Below are 6,712 nucleotides of genomic sequence, written 5' to 3' on the forward strand. Positions count from 1 at the left end.
AAAAGGAATCCCAGAGAGGAAAGTCAATATGTAAAAGTATAGAAATCAAAACAAAAACAAGCCAGCAAACAAAAAGAAATTGAAACAATCAAGTCTGTGAGAATTCACCAGTATGAAGGGGAAAAAATGATAAGCTGGACATTTGCCCAGGGGCCAAATCATAAAGACTCTTGTAGTTATCAGATAATAGGGAATTCCTTGATAATGGAGAGTAAGTAACAAAGAATTCACAAGAATGCAGAGGGTCAGGAGTGAACTCCTGCTTGGAAGACTTACTAAGCAGTGAGAAAGTCAGAATCCTCCTCTTGCCCCTTGTGGGAATATTCTCCACCACCCAGCCTGTCCCCAGAAGAGAGGGCAGAAGGATGTGGAAAACTTTGATATTGTAGTCTCTGCTCAACAGGTAAGAGAAATAATTAATGAGAGATGGAAGCTGATTAGAATGGCAGGTAATCATTTAGTTAGCGGACTCCAACAACAAGCAACTTATGGAAGATTTCTGCTTCCTGAAAGGAAAGGAACTCTGGCCAAGTTTCCAAAACAACCCGATTGGTTTCCATTAACCACCTTCCCAGTAATCCTACAATGACCAGAAATTAGAAAAGGTGCCTATCATTTTAAATAGAAATTTGTCAACGAATATGCTAAAAATTCCCTCAATTTATTAGACAGAACACCTTGACCCCAGAGCTAACTTTTAATTCACTTGATCTCCGTGAGGTGTCTTTGCTTTTTCAACGTCTCTAAGATCAGGTCAGTACAATAAGAATAGTGTGTTGGTGAAATATATGAATTTTAACCCCATCTTTCCAATTCCTAAAGGTATACATGTAGATGATTTCTGTAACTTCCTTAAAAAAATAGATTACCTATATTTTAAAGACAGATAAAAATACTATTGTAAGAAATAGAGTCCAGAAACCAAATACTGAAACACACATGAAGCCATTTAATTTGTGACAAAGGAAACACATTATGAACAAAAATGGCATTTTCAAGGGGTCCTGGCTACCTTAGTTTGTAGAGTTTGTGACTCTTGACCTCGGGGCCATAAATTCAAGCCCCAAGTTGGGTTAGAGCTTACTTTAAAAAAAATGGTATTTTCAATAAATATTCCTGATATCAAAGGATATATGTGGGGAGAGAAAAGAAACACACCTTGTTCCCTGAATCATGTAATACACAAAAACAATCTTAGAAAAATATTAGAGTTAAATATGAAATACAAAACACACATCTTTGGTATTTGGAGTAGGCAAAGATTTGAAAACAGGACACAAAAATCGCTACTCATTAAAAAAAGATTAAATTGTTACAATTAAGTTTTATTTGAAAGACACTGCTAAAAGTGAAAAGACAAGCCACAGATGAAGAGAGAATAGTTGCTAAGCATATAGTCAACAAAAATTTCATATCCAAAATATATGAAATACTCCCACAATAACAATAAAAGCGTGGGAAGGAACAGATTACTTATACATTTCACCAAAGAAGAATAAAAAATACCAATAAACATGTAAGGAGGCACCAACTTTTCTAGTCATTAGGAAAATAAGTGGAAATTGAATCTCTCATGACATAGCAATACATATCAAACTAAATAACTCAAATGAAAAAGACTAAAAATACCAAGTATTGGCAAAAATATGGAACAACTGCTGGTAGGAGCGTAGAGTTGAACTATTTTGGGCTTATCTGGTAAAGATGAATATGTGTATGGCCATTAGTTATATTCCTAACAAAAATGTGCACATATTTTTACCAGAACATATCAACAAGAATGTTTATTGCAACACAATTGTAATATATTAGTAATCAAAAACTGGAATACTTAAATGTCCATTAATGCTAGAATGGGTAAATAAAATTTGGTACCATCCCATAATGAAATTCTAGATAACAATGAGAATAAACAATCTGTAACTGCATGCACAATATGGATAAATCTCACAGTGTTTAATTTAAAAACAAGACACAAAATAGTGTGTCATATTTGATGCCATTTATATAAATACAAAAATGGATCAAGCTAAATCCGTGCTGTTAGCAACAGGAGAATGTTCTCCCTAGGTAGAAGAGAGTGGAAACTGGAAGGAAGCATATGTAGAGGGGTCTTTTAAAGAGCTGCAAATATTCTTTTTTTATATACAGTCGTGAGGTATAGGAGTTTCAGTTTGTGAGGATTCCTCAAGATGTAATTGTGAAAATTGCATATGTATATTAGAATTTATCAAGAACAAAAGAAAACCTTTTGCTGGGAAAATGAAGGAGATAGCATGGTAAGACATACTACCACATTTTAAGTACTCAATACCTATATTTGTATATTCTCAGACTGACAGCAATTTGGGCATTTACAAAAGTTAACATCATGGAAAGCAATTGAATTTGCCACTAAATAAATTCTCTTCTGTGTTCCCTCAAAGGAAATATTAATTCTCCCCTCCATTAAAAAAAAATGACTATTTTAACATCATCATCATCAAATAGGGAAAATAGTCACATGGAAATTCTGCATCACATATGATCCCAAGAGAGAACAATCAGATTTGTCAAAAGGTAACTTGATTTGGGATAGCAAGGAAACACAGGTTGAACATGGGAATAAGCATGCTCTTCAAGGACTTCTCAGGTCATTATAACTCTACCATTATAATGGTAGAGTTAGAGTGGGTGTCATAGAAGCGCCTGTGTATCCCGCCTAGTCTCAGGAGAACCAAGTACTCTTAGTTAGACCTGAACCATGAATAGGATTCTGAAGGATCAAAATGGAAGACACAATGTTCTCTCCTGTTGTTATTTGCTGTTTCCTACTCACATCCCACTGATATTCTTGGCTTTGGAATACAAGGTCCTCTGTCCTTTCGTTGCTCCCAACTGAGACCCCCCTCAAATAGGGCTCATTCCTATTCATTCTTCAAGGGAAACCTTCAGGAAGACCCAAATGTCCCTTGGATGTGATAATAGTGACATAATCCTCTAAGTAATCTTAAAATAATGTAGTAACAAATAGCCATGTTTAGAGGTAAAGAATTGTTTTGTTTGAAGAATTAGTCTTTCATTTTATCTACCTCACAATACTATAAAAATCAATTTAAATGTGGAAATTCTCAATGAAACTATTGATATTAAGGGCAGTTTGTATTTACAGTTCCATCCCCAGTGTCTAGCAAAACATCTGGTACATAAAAGATAATAATGCTTTAAGTAAATAATAGATGGATAAATGGCTGAACAAATAAATAATATTTTATACATGAATTTTATAATTAGCAAGTTATAATCTAAATATTATTACTTGGAACACATAAAAGAAACTACTACAGGAAAAAAAGAATACAGGACATCTTCCCTAAGACTATTAGGAAAGATAAATAAAGCATTCCCTTGATAGAGTAGGAAAACAAAGAAAATACCATGAAAGTGGAAAGAAAAAATAAGATGACAAAGGTGGAACAAATATATTGTTTTTTCAGTAAATATAAATTATTTAAATTATCCATTAATTTAAACATCATTCAAATTAATTTTAAAATTATATATGCAGTACAAAAAAGTATATCAGAATGAAAACTACATACAAACGTTTAAAAACTGTGCATACACACACACACACACACACATTTTTTAGGTAAAAAGGATACCAAAGAATTGGGGAGAATATATTAATATCAGAAAAAGAGAATTCAAAGTAAAACACTTAGGCCAAGATCACTTTGGGGAAATAAAATAAAAATCATGATAGTGTGTAATTAAACCTAACTGCATCAAATTATTTCATTTCCAGGTTTGATAAGCTTTCTTTACACTCCAAACCATAGAAACAATTAAATTCACTTTCTCACTTTATTAGTACAAAGGGAAAGTTTTAAAATGAGGACTTCTCAAATTCACACTTAAATCATATGGTAGCTTGTTAAGTTGACTTGCAATTTTCTATTTAAGATAAAGTGTTTATTCATAATTTTAAATTTTAGCTTTGGAATTTCAAGCAGTGCATTAATTTTCATTTGTATAAAAGTATAAAATACGACCTTTGCAATATAAAAATAGGTTTCTTTTTGAATACCAGAATTGCCGATAAGCTTTTATCTTTAGACTTGTTAAATTCACAATTTATATTTTTATCTTCTGAGTTTTATTACATATATATCATTAAGAGAAATATAAATTTCAAACAATATATATGCATACACAATTGCGGTTGCAATAAAAATTTGTAAAATCAGTTTTAATAACTTATTACAATTTAGCATAAACTAGTCAATAAGGATTACTATTCTTTTCCCTTTTAACTCACTTTCATACATTGAACAGATTCTCTGAACTGTGGTGTTTAGTCACTGGTTTATACATTTGTATTGTAAATAGCAGGTGCATAATACAATATCACAGATTTGGAGTTAGAGTCTCATAACGAGAGTGGACAGTATTAGTTCAGTGTCTGGATTTCTGAACAGAAAGAACTACTTGGATTGGAGAAAAAGAAACTGTATTTTTTTATTCAAGTGTGTTTCCTTAGCTCTATTGCATTTTAACACTATATCCATGTGTAAGAAGCAGGAAGAGAAATTAAGAAAAACATAAATACCACTAAATTAAAAACAGAAAATATTTTTCTGGGATTACAAATGCACTTTTTTGAAGGATGTATTTTTTTTAAAAAATACGAAATAAACATTCTCTTTATACTCCTCAATTTCCTTTTTATCTGCGTAGGCGTAGTCACTGCAACTGGCTTTATGCTTACACAGTAATTTAGGTACTGTCTTCAATATATTTGCAAAACTCTCCAAGATCTAAGTTAAAGATCTAAGTGTTAACTACAAACTTAAGCAGTTTTCTTTTTCAAAACAAATTTAAAAAGAATTTTGATGCATCAGAATTCAATTTCTTCTGCAAGGAAATTTGATTTATATTATGCTGGCATGTAGACAGGGTTACTGGAATAGTAATATAACATATGACTAGCACCAGGCTTATAAAACTACAATTTTGCTATCACCTGCTCTCTATCCTCATTCTTCACCCCGTAGGTAAGAAAACTTGTTTTTTCATCAGGCCATCTTCAATTCTTTACATCCATATTTTTCGTCTCATATTTTCACATTTTCTTTTCATTGCTCTGTGCTGTTTTTGCTACCCAAAGTCAAGGAAACAAAGTCACAGCTCATTCTGTCTAGAAAATAATCAAGGAACATTACGCTATGATTTGGAGAACCAGCAGGAGAGGACAGGTAAGAAGCAAGAGGAATCTGGTCATTGATCTAATGGTGGAGAAGGATTTTCTAACTATTCTCTCATTTTTCCTGGGAGTCATGGGAGTGAATCACACCTAACTTCCACCACCAGTGAATAAGGATTCCCAATTAGATAGAGATATAATACAGATGATCATAATCACAATAACATTATCCTGAATTTTAATGCCATATTTGGAAAAACACACATTTAAAAAGAATACCAATCCCACACAATATTTCTGCCTTCAAATGGTGTGAATGAAATCAAAGATTTCTGGAAAAATAATAAGCAACTGATATACCCAAAGATCCTCTCCACTTTATCTTGCTGCCTACCAAAAAAGGAAAGAAAAAGTAAATCCTATCACTATCCCCTCTTTTGTATATCTTTAATACCTTAGTTTCTGAATAGCAAAACAGTAAGCTGAATGTAGTCTGGTCCAGGTAGTTAGGGTCTTGTTCAAAGAGAATCACAGTCCAAGAATAAATGTGCACATGCAGAGCCAACCTCCAGCTTCCTTGGTATCTGTATTATTGAACTGAGCCTAAAAGGGAAAATGTGTGTTAGGTGTCCCAAGAGAATATTCCAGAGTATTGGAGACACAGGTGTTGGTGTGGGGATCCTGATTACCTCAATGGGAGGAGAAAAAAGAGCAAGAAATTTCCATTATTAGTGCCCCAATATAGATACATAAATAAGTGAAAAATCTCACATGTGTGTGTTTGTGTGTTAACATGTATGTACAGGAAGGTAGAGAATGAAACTGAGAACCTGTTATTTCTTTTTTTAAAGATTTTATTCATTTGACAGAGAGAGAGAGACAGCCAGAGAAGAAACACAAGCACGGGGAGTGGGAGAGGGAGAAGCAGGCTTCCCGCCGAGCAGGGAGCCCGACGCAGGGCTGGATCCCAAGACCCTGGGATCATGACTTGAGCCTAAGGCAGACGCTGGCAGACACTCAATGACTGAGCCACCCAGGAGCCCCTGAACACCTGTTATTTTAAATTAAAACTAGGAATTAATATTTATCACAGATTTATATTTCCTTTTTTTTCCCACTGCCCTGGGGAAATAGATCAAAAGCACTTAAGCAGAGAATTTTTTTTGATTCACACACTGATTCATTTTCTAATTTCCTTTTTTATTCATGTATTGTTTCATCTCTTCATTTGATTACTGTTTATTGAAAACTTTCTAGTCTCCAAACTATGCTAGGAAATATGTAAGCATGGGACCTGGTTTAAAACTTACGTTTAAGGGGGGAAAATGGTAACTGTTATGGCAATCTAAAAAAGAAAGTCATCAAAAGTTTAGGCTTATTACACCTACATACTAAGTTAGGAAAAATTACATCAATATATAAACCCAAAATAATCATGATGATAGCAATAATTAAAAACACATAACTGATTTAAACTACCATCTATTTAAAATAGATAAAACTAATACCAACATACATTGAATAACT

This window comes from Callorhinus ursinus, unplaced genomic scaffold (genome assembly GCF_003265705.2).
Source record: "Callorhinus ursinus isolate GAN/ISIS: 27379988/994484 unplaced genomic scaffold, GSC_fseal_2.0 scaffold49, whole genome shotgun sequence".
NCBI classification, from domain to species: domain Eukaryota; kingdom Metazoa; phylum Chordata; class Mammalia; order Carnivora; family Otariidae; genus Callorhinus; species Callorhinus ursinus.